Raw genomic sequence first — 14,705 nt, 5'->3', positions numbered from 1 at the left:
TAGCAGATCTTCTGTGAATTGTGGAAGCTTGGAGACCAGGTATTGGCGGAAGTAAAGCTGTGTGAAGGGGTCGTGAGTCGTGCTTGGGTATCTCTGCCGGTAGAGCTTTTGCCCGCGTGAGGGAAAGGTCTCGAGCTCGAGTCTACGTCCAGTATACAGTTTTAATCTGTCAGGAAATGTTCTGTTCAGTCGGTAGCATCTCAAGCTTTCTTTCTTATATGCTATTAGGTAATTAGATTGATTGTTCATAACTGTGCTGGTGATAATGAATTTCGTGCGTATTGTGAACTCACGTTGTGTATGGTTTGCATTGAAGATGCACAAAAAGTGCTGAAACATGAATGCATAGAGAAAACTAATTTGTGACTTGTATAAGGCGGAATATCTCTCAAATTAATATATTTTCAATTAGTTTTTTTGTGCCATTTGCAATAAAATGAGCCGGCCGGAGTGGCCGTGCGGTTCTAGGCGCTGCAGTCTGGAGCCGAGCGACCGGTGCGGTCGCAGGTTCGAATCCTGCCTCGGGCATGGATGTGTGTGCTGTCCTTAGGTTATTTAGGTTTGATTAGTTCTAAGTTCTAGGCGACTGATGATCTCAGAAGTTAAGTCGCGTAGTGCTCAGAGCCATTTGAACCATTTTGCAATAAAATTATACTGGAATTTTCTGCACTGTGAATGCACGCTGAAATGTAAGTATTTTTGTCATATCAGTAATGCAACATATCAAGTCGAAACTTCGCCGGCCGTTGTGGCCGAGCGGTTCTATGCTCTTCAGTCCTGAACCACGCGATTGCTACAGCCGCAAGTTCGAATCCTGCTTCGGTCATGGTTGTGTGTGATGTCCTTAGGTTAGTTAGGTTTAAGTAGTTCTAAGTTCTAGGGGGCTGATGACTTCAGATGTTAATTCGTGCTGAGAGCCATTTGAAACCTCATAGACGCAAGAGATGTGCCAGGATGACTCCACACCGTTATGGCGAAAAGCCTTAGAGACCGAGGAAGCAGAAATTAGAAACGTTAGGAAACGTAGTTGTACCGATGAATGTAGTCAGACATGAGGGCATGATGAGATGTTACACGTAAAATGCAGGAGAACGCAACCAAATTCTTTACCAAACATCCTTTTTCTTTTTCGATAAGGATTTACTTATAATTTTCTCCTCTGTTCTTTCCAGTGACCGAATGATGTAAAGTGACGGAACTGAACTCGCTTTGGGAGGGACGGTGGCTCAAATCCCATTCCGGAAATTCAGATATAAGTTTACCTCGATTTATCTAAACCTCTCAAATAAAATTCAGAATCATTTACATCCAAAACTACATTGTGTTCCCTCCCCAGCCTTTCACTTACTCACCTTGTACTTGCTCGAATCGGTATTTCGTTGATGGAACGCTGAACTTCAAATTCAGAGTCCGCCAGAAAAATGTATACATACTTTAAGGAACGAAAAGTATTTCTCATGTGTTTATTTTACATTTAATAATTGATCACACATGTTGTACAACCTCCAGTTTATCACATGGTTACTTTAAATGTTCACCGTTGGTAGCTATACACACAACAGAAGGACGAGCTGTCGCCGCAACTACGTCAGTCAATGTTACAGTGGAGATCGCTGCAAATGTCGCTGTGAAGTTCCTCCTGGTAAAGTTCCTCCAGCTTGCGTGGCTTACGCCGATAGACGTTGTCTTTCACACTTCCCCATAAGTAAAAGTCCATAGATGTTAGATCTGGCGACCGTGGAGGGAACTCAATGGGCTCTCTTTGTCGAATCCAACTGTCATCCAGGAAAGCTCGTACGGTTCGGTGTAGTATGATGGCTCCCCATCCTGTTGGTAGAAGACCTTTTCATCAACTCCATAAAGCGCACGTGTGCGTAACATTTACAGGTACACTTCTCCAGTGACAGTAGCATCAAAGAAAAACGGCCCTACTAAGCTCCTAGATGATAGTCCACACCACACACGAACCCCTGGCAGATTGTTCGTCATCAGTTACCCTTTGCTGATGCCATTCGCAAAACTGCATTCGGCGATCAGGATCATCTTCATTAATCGCGTGCAGTAATTGTGGTATGTAAACTTCCCACTTCGCAGCTTTTAGAATTCTTCGTACACTTGTACTGCTAACCACCACTTCACGTGCACATTGCGGAGACTTCTATGGAGAATTAACAAACGTTTCCAACACTAGAGTCGACGAAGCAGGACTCGTATGCTGTCTTCCTGATCTTCCTCTGTGAATATCACAACTCGTTCCATACAATTCAGACTTGTCAATGATGCGTTTAATTGTTAGGCGCGTTGGCGGTTCTGTTTGAAAACTCCCGCCTCCACTGACGTTGCGCTTCAACGGCATTATCAAACTTGAAAAACCACTTCACAATACATTTTCGTTGCTCGAATGTCAAGCGTATTACAGCCACCTTGTTTTCTCAATACCGAGATGAAAGTTCTAACACCTGTTGAGCCAATGACCATACTACAACACACTCGTAACTCAAATCGAACAACAATATCGATATCTCGATAGAGCCTGACAAAGTTTGTATACATTTTTCTGTCGGATTCTGAAGAGAGGAACAAAAAAAGCTTGTACCTGCACCTTCAGACGCCAAGAGAGGATTGAAGAACTAGTAGTATTTCTCCTTTCAAGCCCATATTTGCCTCTATTTCACATTATCACCGGGTCCAGAGGGAAAATATGTAGCGGCAGTTACACACGTAGCGTAAATGACGTCGTAAGGACTACTGTAGTATATTTGAACTTTGACCGCGTAACGCCACGTGTTCCACCATTCCTTTAGGTATTTAACAGTTTGCAGATTCGTCTCTTTTTAGACAGAATGGAGAGTCAAAATTTGAATATTTCAGGTTAAAACTCTTGAGCAAAGTAGTAATGTAGCCGTTCATTGCCCGCGTTACCTAAACATCCAATAACACTACTTTGATTCACTACACTGGAACCGCTGCATCTTTGGTTTTATATCCTAGCTAAACAACTATCATTCAAATTCAATTAACAGCTTTCTTTTGAAAAGTTACTCTTTTGAAAATATATTTCGGTGCATTATTTTAAAGCCAGATATATCATTTTTCATTCTCCATACAACTCACAATATACGAGGGGTTGCTGGAACGTAATCCTGCAACTTTTTAGTATGAATAATCTTAAAGTTTATGAAATAAAACAAAATTTATTAACATTCTGCGTCTTTGTTCTTCACGTCTACATATTTGCAGCCCTCTGCCGCTAGATTTGTTTTGAATTGTAGCACTGTGGCGCATAAGATGGCGGTGCGTAACCTAACTACGTAACTGCGCGAGAAACAGGTTGTTGTAATCTAGTTTCGAATTGGAAGAGTTCATCCACACATGGAGCGCCCTCTCCTTCAGCATGACAATGCCAGACCACGTCCGAGTGCTGCGACATTTGCGGCAGTCCGGCGCCTTGGGTTCATTGTCATCGATAATCTTCCATATGGTGTCTATTTGCCTCCAAACATTTTTCATCTGTTTCCAGATCTTACAGAAAACCTTCGAGGACTTCACTTAGATAGTGATGGTGCAAGCAGACGTGAGGCTGTGCCTCCGTCAACAAAGTGAAACATTCTACGGTAACGGTATCAAGAAACTGGTCTCTTGTTGGGAGAAATGTGTAGACATGAAGAATAAAGATGTTGAATGCTTTTCTTAAAAACCTTTAAGAGTTTTCACATAAAGGAATTCAGAGGCTTTACTTTTCACCATGCCCTTGTTAACGCTTCCTTCAGTATACGCTGTAAGTTCAAAAAAGATATTGAAAGAAAATCGCCTTCGGTACACACAGTAGAAAATTTTAATAACTCAGTGATTATCTGCACAGTAACTTTAGGCTGGACAATTCACCAACATTGAAAGAATACCATGCCACGTATTAAAAAACTCTTGAGTAGTGTTACAATACAATGGGTCTTCTTGATAGTGGCCAGGACAAGAACAGGTTACAAATTCGGCATTTAATGATTCATTTTACAGTTTTAGTTTATCAGTAAAATGCCACTCGAATTTCTGTGTAGCGTCGGTCTGCTGCTGACGGTGAACGGTCGTCGACAAGGTGAAATTTTAATCTGGCGACTTGAAGTTTCCGTGTAGCGCGAAGACCGTCAAATACTTGTTATTATGGAAAAAACAATGAACGTAGAATATACCATATGTTGTGTATTTACAATATTTATCGTGTAGGCGGCTAAATTTTCAGCGGTACAGCATTAAAAAAAATCTGTATCACTTTGAACTGCAGGACGCAGATAGTGGTAGTGCTGTTATAAAAGGGCGGTGCAATGGCGGAGCTGTCATTTGTACTCAGCTGATTCGTGTGAAAGTGAGTCCGACGTGATTATGACCGCACGACGTGAATTAACATGCTTTGAACGCGGAATGGTTGTTGGAACTAGACGCATGGGACATTCCATTTCGGAAGTCGTCAGGCGACTCAGTATTCCGAGATCAACAGTGTCAAGAGTACACGAAAAATTTCAAATTTCAGGCATTACCTCTCACCACGGACAACGCAGTAGCCGACGCCTTTCACTTAACGAACGAGGGCGGCTACGATAGCGTAGTCTTTGCTAACAGCCAAGCAACTCTGCGTGAAATAACCGCAGAAATCAATGTGAGACATACGACGAACGTATCCGTTAAGACAGCACGACAAAATTTGGCGTTAATGCGTTATGACAGAGGATGACCGACGGGAGTGCCTTTGCTAGCAGCACGACATCGCGTCTAGCGCCTCTCTTGGGCCGGTGACCATATCATTGAACTCTAGACGACTGGAAAACCATCGCCCGGCCAGACGAGTCTGTTTCAGATGGTAAGAGCTGGTGGGGGGTTCGAGTCTGGCGCAGACGCCGCGAAGCCATGGACCCAAGGAACTGTGCAAGTTGGTGGTGGCTCCATAGCGGTATGTGCTGTATTTTTATGGAATGGGCTGGGTCCTCAGGTCCAACTGAACCGATATCAGCTGTAAATTGTTATGTTCGGCTGTTTGGAAACCATTTACACCCATTCGCGGACTTCAGGTAACGAAATAACGATGAAATATCAATGGATGTCAATGAGCCGTGTCACCGGGTCGTAATTGTTCGCGTTTGGTTTGAAGAACGTTCTGGACAATTGAAGCGAATTGTTTGGGATCCATGTAGCATTTATGGGACATAATTGAGTCGTCAGTTCGTGTACAAAATGTTCCACCGCCAACACTTTCGTAACTAATTATGGCCGGCCGAAGTGGCCGTGCGGTTAAAGGCGCTGCAGTCTGGAACCGCAAGACCGCTACGGTCGCAGGTTCGAATCCTGCCTCGGGCATGGATGTTTGTGATGTCCTTAGGTTAGTTAGGTTTAACTAGTTCTAAGTTCTAGGGCACTGATGACCTCAGCAGTTGAGTCCCATAGTGCTCAGAGCAAACTAATTATGGACGCTAGGGAGGCAGCATGGCGCAACATTAATTTTCTGCAGTGAACTTTAGGGCAAAAAAAAAAAGGAATAAAAGTGAGATAGTGTTAATACTATCATCCTTCATTACCTCCTCTGCATTACTGCAGATGACGTGTCACTGAGCACATTTGTACTGTGCATGCAGTACACGTGAGGTGCCTAGTTGTTTCCTCTGCCCTGTGTGCAATACATAAGTTCTTGTACACTTCACTAACCTGCTGTCTTCATGATGATGATGTCCCCAGCGCAGAAAACAGCACGCAGGTAGTGGATTCTTTTTCTTGAGGCTGAAATTAACTTCGCAAGGAACTGCTGCTACGAATAAACTATAACTCATTTGGGATGCCACTCACGTTTTTATTGATATAGACACGAGAAACTATTCTTGATCACAACGTATTGAATATATCTTTCCACAGTCATTATATCTGGCTAAAGTAACATGAAATACATCCTGCCACAGACAACATGTCTGTCTACTGGAACGGTCAGAACTGGAGAACCGGACTGCCCGAGACACTTCGCGCGCCAAGCCAGCAAGGCGTGACCCGAACGCTACCGAAGTGTATCGGCAGTAATATCGTCAGTCTTTTGTTTTAGTAATACTTTGATTTTAATAATTTTGAAATGACTAATTGATAGCTGGCTGTTGAGAGATGTTTATTTAAAAAATGGAGTAATTTGGATGACAGGTTTAATTAATAATAGCAACTAAAGTTTAACGTTTTGGCGCCCTACCACCGAACACAGCAGCCAACCACAGAGCAGCAGCATCATGCAGGGGGTTTTTCTCACGGGAATGGTACCGAATTAACATCTGTCACCGGTACCTCATCGCACATTGCCTTATCTCTATGCTTCTTGCATCTCCGCTGCCCTGGGAATATCTTCCTGGAGCCTAATATGATGGCTGAATAAGGCAGATATATTACAACTTCCGACGACTTGCTGGGTCTATGACACGTCGAGCTGCTGCACTACACCAGGCAAAAGGCGATCCGACACGATATCAGGAGGTATCCAGCGACTTTTGTCACCTCGGTGTACTCAGTAAACTGCCACCGAGTGTGCTGGCTATCGGGAGGTGGCCTGGCACAGGATGGGCAGCAGAGGACGGCATGGAGCTAGTTGAAAGGTTGGTGACCACAACCTCGTAAGAAAAAGCGAACTGGAGCAAGCGTCATGAAGGAATTTTCTCGAGTATAATCAGTCTATGGGAAGTACCATTAAACAGTAACATTTGGAGCATATACTGTACTCGAGCATTATGAATCCCCTTGAAGAAAAAGACTCATTGATACATAACCGGCCGGCCGATGTGTCCGAGCGGTTCTAGGCGCTTCAGTCTGGAACCGCGCGACAGCTACGGTTGCAGGTTCAATCCTGCCTTGGACATGGATGTGTGTAATGTCCTTAGGTTAGTTAGGTTTAAGTAGTTCTAAGTTCTAGGGGACTGATGACCTCAGATGTTAAGTCCCACAGTGCTCAGAGCCATTTGAACCATTTTGATACATAACCAACACAGATTCAGAAAATATCGTTCTTGTGCAACACAGCTAGCTCCTTATTCCCATGAAGTAATGAGTGCTGTCGACAACGGATCTCAGATCGATTCCATATTCCTAGAATTCCAGAAGGCTTTTGATACAGTTCCTCATAAGCGACTCTTAATCAAATTGCGCGCATATGGAGAATCGTCTCAATTGTGCGACTGGATTCGTGATTTCCTCTCAGAGAGGTCACAGTTTGTAGTGATAGACGGTAAATGATCGAGTAGAACAGAAGTGGTATCTGGCGTTCAGCAAGGTAGTGTCGTAGGCCCTCTGCTGTTCCTGACTTACATAAATGATCTAGGTGACAATCTAAGCAGCCTCTTTAGATTGCTTGCAGATGACGCTGTAATTTACCTTCCGGTAAAATCATCAGACGATCAATTCCAATTACAAAATGATCTAGAGAGAATTTCTGTATGTGCGAAAAGTGGCAATTGGCTCTAAACAAAGAAAAGTGCGGGGACATCCATATGGGTACTAAAAGAAATCCGATAAATTTTGTGTATACGATTAATCGCACAAATCCAAAGGCTATCAATGCGACTAAATACCTAAGAATTACAATTACGAGCAACTTAGATTGGAAAGACCACATAGACAGTATTGTGGGGAAGACGAAGCAAAGACTGCGCTTTGTAGGCAGGACGCTTAAAAGATGCGACAAACCCATTAAAAAGACAGCCTACATTACATTTGTCCGTCCTCTGCCGGAATAATACTGCGCGATATGGGATCCTTACCAGGCAGGACTGACGGAGGACATCGAGCAAGTGCAAAGAAGGGCAGCTCGTCTCGTGTTATCGCGCAATAGGGGTGAGAGTGTCACTGATATGGTACGCGAGTTGGGGTGGCAGTCACTGAAACAAAGGCGGTTTTCTTTGCGGCGAGATCTATTTACGAAATTTCAATCACCAACTTTCTCTTCCGAATGCGAAAATATATTGTTGACACCCACCTATGTAGGGAAAAATGGTCATCATAATAAAATAAGAGAAATCATAGCTATTATAGAAAGATATAGGTGTTTCTTTTTCCATGAGCCATTCGAGAGTGGAATGGTAGAGAAGTAGTATGAAAATGGTTCGATGAACCCTCCGCCAGGCACTCAACTGTTAATTGCAGAGTAACCATTTAGATGTAGATGTTTCCTGTTATGCTTCTAATACAAATCTTATGCCTTTACCTGCTGGAAGGAATCACGAGAGGAAGAAAGGAAAGAAGAAAGAAAAAGAAAGGAAGAAGGGCAGGAAGAATGAAAACGAAAGGAAAGTAAGTAAGTAACTAACTAAGTTCGAATTCCGATAGGAGCCATTGTTTCAAAGGAGCCGTTTCATATTTGCCTTAAGCAGTTCAGGGAAAATGCAGAAAACCTAAATCTGGATGACGGGACGAGGATTTGAATCAGCGTCCTCCTAGTGCTAACACCTTCTACAGGTCCAAATTCAGATGCATAATTCCTAGGATTTATCGACTTAGAAAAAGAGTTCGGCAACATAAAATGGTGCAAGGTGTACGAAAACCCGAGAAAAATAGGAATAAGGTATACGAAAGACGGACAATATACAGTTCGTACAAGAAACAAGAAATTGGAAGACAGGGATTGGAAGATAAAGAACGAAATGTACGGATGAAAAAGGGAATAAGACAGAGATTTAGTCTTTCTTCCTTGCTGTTCGGTCTATACTTCGAAGAAGCAATGAAAATAAAACAAAAGTTCAAGAGTGGGACTAAAACTGAAGGTGACGGGATATCAGTGGTAAGATTCGCTGATGTCATTGCTATCCACAGTGAAAGTGAAAAACAATTATAACGCCTGTTGAACCGAATGAACGGTCTAATGAGTGCAGAATACCGATTGAGAGTAAATCGAAGGAAGGCGAAAGTAATGTAAGCAGCAGAAATGAGAACAGCGGAAATTTTACATCAGGATTGGCGATCAGGCAGTAGATGAAGTTAAGGAGTTCTGCTACACATGCAGCAAAATAATTCGTAACGGACGGAACAAGGGCGACATTAAAAGCATACTAGCACTGGCAGAAAGCGCATTCCTGACCAACAGAAGTCTACTAGTATCAAACATAGATCTTAAATTTCTGAGAAAGAACGTTTGAAGCATAGCGTTATATGGCAGTGAACATTGACTGAGGGGAAACTAGAACAGAAAAGAATTGAAGCATTTGAGATAGGGTGCTACAGAAGAATTTTGAAAATGAGACGGATTGATAAGCAATGAGGAAGTTCTCCTGACAATCGGCAAGGAAAGGAATACGCGGGAAACACTGACAAGAAAATGGGACAACATGGTAGGACATTTGTTAAGACATCATCGAATAACTTGCATGGTATTAGACGCAGCTGTAGAGGGTAAAAACTGCTGAGGAAAACAGATTGGAATACATCGAAAAAATATCCGTGGACCTGGGTTGCAAGTGCTGCTCTGAGGTGAAGAGATTGGCACAGGAGATGAATTCGTGGCGGGTCGCATTAGACCAGTCAGAAGACTTATGACTCATAAAATTACAGCCAACTTCTCACCTAATGATTTCGTTACTGCTGGATTGTTGGTGGTGTTTTTTGGGCACAAATAAACTGACTAAACAAACTGTGCTTCCATACTATTAGTGTGAGTTTAACTGTAACGATTTGCGCAACCGTGATTAATTAAGGAGGTGCTTTCTAAAAAGAAATAAGGCCCATTACAGCTATTCACTAACTGCAATAGCGTCAATGAGCCAATGATCAAGAAGCCAATGATCAACACTGATAGGTTATTTACATGTCGCCTTCATACGTCTTTATTTTATGCAGGATATTACATATATATTACGGCTAAAACGGCGCAGTCAAATCCGGATTCCAGAAAAGTGTAGTTCTCTCGTAGAGTCTACTAAAATGACATATTCATAGGTTTAGTGTTAACAGTTTCAGCAATTTCTGCTGACTCCAGTGTCGTTACACCGTGAGCCCAGCCCACAACATGCAACTTGCTCGCGGAGACAGCAGCCTAATTAGCGAACGCAACACATTGCCTCCCTAATGCTACACAGCTGAATGTACCAACACTTAAACAGTACAAATAGAGTATTACGCAACTCAAAATGACCACATCCTTGGCGGTTTGTAAAATGAAAACTAAACAAATTTTTTTATTGATCTGAAGGCAATTAAATATTCTTAGTCTTCTGTCTGTTTTTCCACTGATATTCAACAATTTCGATAAATAAACTCCTAACAAAGGAGATTCGCATCTGCTACTTCACATATTAAGAAATACCGAAAGAGGCCCGTTAATGTTGTGCCGCAGCCATCGTCGTCGTCATGGCGGAAAAAGACAAAAAATTTATCTTTGGTCGACTACTTGGGAGAGCTCCTTACCTCGCAGAGAATTCGCTTTCTGGGGCTCTGAATCTCTTAGAAATGAAACAGAAGTTCCTAACAAGATATGCCCGCTTTATGACGAGGTTACGTAGTAGAAGGGCATACTGAACGAAACCCATAGAGTTAATATTACTTAGCTGAGAGAAGGCCTCTAACTTATTTTCAAACAAGACGCTAATGGAATGTTACCAGTAACTTACAGAAATCAACAATTTACACGATTTCGCTGCAACTTAAGATCATAGAATATGTTCTGAGTAACAACTGCCAAGAGCTTATTGGCGAATTTTCTTCCACGCGATCCAAAACCATTCTGCATCTACATGGCTACTCTACAAACGACACTTAAATGCCTAGCAGAGTGTTCATCGAACCATGTTCACACTAATTCTCTATTATTGCACTCTCGAACAGCGCGTGGAAAAAAACGAATACCTAGATCTTTCCGTGAGAGCTCTTTGAACTTTCTCGATGTACCCCGTTAATCCTATCTGTGTTCGTTTTTTATTGTTTCTGCGACAGTGTTCTGGCCTGTTTTGTGTACCGTGGAGGATCAGCTCCATTTTTGTTAATTTATTTGGCATAAATCTCTCAATTTCTGTCGATACTATTTATTTGAATTCAAGCCACATCAGGTCTATATTTAAACTTACTTTGGAATGAGTGAAGATCGTCTCTCAGAAAGCGAATTTTTGTCTGCTTGTTTGAAAAAAAATATGGTTTTCGTTTATTTTTTACGGATTTGGGAGTTAAGATATTCAGTCTCGCTACGGCAACCTTGTGTAAACAAATCCCTGTATCCGTTTTGATGCTCGTCATTAGCTCAGGATTATTTGTTGGTAAGAGGTCAAGTGTGTTGTCACAGCAGTTTACTATTCGAGTAGGCTGATGAGCTAACTGCTCGAATTAATTTTCAGAGAGTGCGTTAAGCTCAATTTCGGACGATGTTTTATGCTTACGTCCGCATTTAAACATATATTTCCGAACATATCGAGGGTAAATTAAAGTCACCACCAACTAAAATTGTATGAGTCGGGTATATGTTTGAAACGAGACTCAGTCTTTCAGCAATTGTATCATCTGAGATGAGAGGTCTCTAAAAGTGTCCAATAATTATTTTAATCCGATTTCCAAAAATGACCTATACCCATATTAACTCACAGGAACTATCTACTTCAATTTCGCTAGAAGTTAAATTACTTCTAACAGCAAGAATCACGCCATCGCCAGTTGTATTTAGCGTATCCTTTCTGAACACCGTTACGTCATTCCCAAAAATTTTGTCTGAACTTGCCTCCAGCAATTATACTGAGGGAATTGTTTTGTGTTGAGAACCTTGGGTAGCAGGTTTTCGAATGTTACTAAACTTTTCTCTGTACAAGCATCCGGCTTGCCGAAGCCTTCATCTTGCTCCACAGTACGTTAAACGCGTGTCTGCATATTCATGCAACGAATAATTCACCGTTGTCAACCAGTCACGAAAACATATATAAACTCCAGAGTGCATACATCGCGGACAACTGCGTACTGTGTTGCAGCCACCAACAATGACGCGACATGAGATTGTTTGTTGTGAATTATAAGCACTTTCCAACACTGTGCCTCGGGTACGTTGCTGAGTCATGACCCCCTTATCGCCCGAAACATTAATTTTCGGTCATTGAGTCCTCTTCTCAAAATACACTGTTTACAGTCCTCTGCCTTCTGCATAATTCTGAACTGAATAATATAACGCTCCAGACGCAACAAGAAAAATAGTATATAATGTGGAAGCTTATTTAAACATTCTGAGACTGTCTTCAAAAAGCACCTTATCATCTTCAAAGCGTATTAACTTCGTTTCAACAAAGGCAAAAGAGCAGTTGAGGTATTTACCGAAGCGGACAGACTACCGTACTTCCAAACACCATTCGCTAATTGATTAAGAATACTCATAAATAATCCTTACCCAAAATTCATTGTATCGTAACGTCGCATCAGAGCCATAGCCAGGACCATCTTCGTGCAGAAGGCGTTGAGGGGAACTGAAATATCCAGCACTAGTGTACTGGGAAATTCCCGAGAGTAGGATGAACGAAATTCCTTACCTCCGACTTCTTTCTAGCGTTTATCAGTATCACGTGGATAATTGTTGTTGAGGTAAAGTACGTAACGAATGTAATGAGGGAGAAAACCAGTACCAGCGTTTCTGCTGGACAGATCATCATCAGTTCTGCCATCAATACTCGAAGCAGGAAGGACGGAAGCAAGGAACGAAGCATAATTGGGGTTTAACGTCTCGTCGACATCGATGTCATCAGAGACGACCACAAGCTCGGAGTGTTTCAAGGATAACTTGACAATCAGTTTAACTTTGAAAGTAAACACATCAAAAAAAGTTTTGCATCACCCCAGTTTCCAGAAATCCTGAAGATAGACGTTGACTGTGAATATTGTATCATAGACACAGTCCCTTTGACTGTTCAGAGATATCACTAAATCCACCCAAAGATGTAAGCAACCATGCATGAGCAGCGCCTGTTGGACAGAGGGGGTCCAACAGCCGATCAGTTTCAGTCATTCCACCAGGAAGGAGGTACACAGCTCGTGTTGTTTATAGTTTAACCATGCCTAGACGGTCAGTACTGCGGTTCGATCGCGTCCACATTGTTACTTTGTGCCAGAAAGGACTCTCAACAAGGGAAGTGTCCAGGCCTCACGGAGTGAACCAAAGCGATGTTGTTCGAACATGGAGAAGATACGGGGAGACAGGAACTGTCGATGACATACCTCGCTCAGGCCGTCCAAAGGCTACTTCTACAGTGGATGACCGCTACCTACGGATTATGGCTCGGAAGAACCTTGACAGCAACGCCACCGTATTGAATAATGCTTTTCGTGCAGCCACAGGACGTCGTGTACGACTCAAATTGTGCGCAATAGGCTGCATGATGCGACACTTCGCTCCCGATGTCCATGGCGAGGTCCATCTTTGCAACCACGACACCAGGCTTCGCGGTAGAGATGGGTCCAACAATACGTCGAATGGACCACTCAGGATTGGCATTACGTTCTCTTCCCCGATGAGTGTCGCATATGCCTTCAACCAGACAATCGTCGGAGACGTGTTTGGCGGCAACCCGGTCAGGCTGAACGCCTTAGGTACACTGTCCAGCGAGTCCAGCGAGGTGGAGGTTCGCTGCTGCTTTGGGGTGGCATTACGTGGGGCCGACGTATGCCGCTGGTGGTCTTGGAAGGCACCGTAACGGCTGTACGATACGTGAATGCCATCCTCCGACCGATAGTGCAACCATATTGGCAGCATATTGGTGAGGCATTCGCCTTCATGGACTACAGCTCGCACCCCTATCGTGCACATTTTATGAATGACTTCCTTCAGGAGAACGACATCGCTAGACTAGAGTAGCCAGCATGTTCTCCTGACATGAACCTTATCGAACATCCCTGGGATAAATTGAAAAGGGCTGTTTATGGACGACGTGACCCACCAGTCACTCTGAGAGATCTATGCCTAATCCTCGTCGAGGAGTGGGACAATCTGGACCAACAGTGTCTTGAGGAGCTTGTGGATAGTATGGCACGGCGAACACAGGCATGCGTCAATGCAAGAGGACTTACTACTGGGTATTAGAGGTACCGGTGTGTACAGCAATCTGGACCAACTCCTCTGAAGGTCTCGCTATATGGTGGTAAAACATGCTATATGTGGTTTTCATGAGCAGTAAGAAGGGCGGAAATGATGTTTATGTTGATCTCTATTCCAATTTTTGTACAGGTTCCGGAACTCTCTGAACCGAGGTGATGCAAAACTATTTTTGATGTGTGTATTAACAGCCAACTGTTATCAGGGCTTTAGTCAAAATAAGATTGTCAAAAGGGACGGGTCGGGATCCACTCGCACCTTTGTTGCCGCTTAAAATTCACAGGTTGCTTGCTTTGAAGTAAGCCTTATCATTGTCATATTGTTTCCTAATGTCTTTAACCTTTAAGCACAGGAACGCATCTTAATCCCAAATCTCTAGACATACAGCTTTCAAATTAAAAGTTACGTCATCTGTTTTGTGTAACTGAATCAGTCTTGTCATCAATGGTGCTTATGTAGTTTTCATGTGTTGCAGAAGGTGATTTAATAAGTGAAACTGTGTCCAGCGCGGTAGTAAACACCGCTGTTTTACCTGATAACGGGCGGGCTGCAGGTCCGGTCGTCTTGAAATTGTTGTAATACTGTTTGCTGTTTTGATTTTTCTTGAAACAGTTTATACAGTTTACAAATTTGTTCATTTTGTTAAAAAAACAAT

Source organism: Schistocerca piceifrons, chromosome 3 (assembly GCF_021461385.2).
Source record: "Schistocerca piceifrons isolate TAMUIC-IGC-003096 chromosome 3, iqSchPice1.1, whole genome shotgun sequence".
Classification (NCBI taxonomy): domain Eukaryota; kingdom Metazoa; phylum Arthropoda; class Insecta; order Orthoptera; family Acrididae; genus Schistocerca; species Schistocerca piceifrons.
This window is presented reverse-complemented; position numbering follows the sequence as displayed.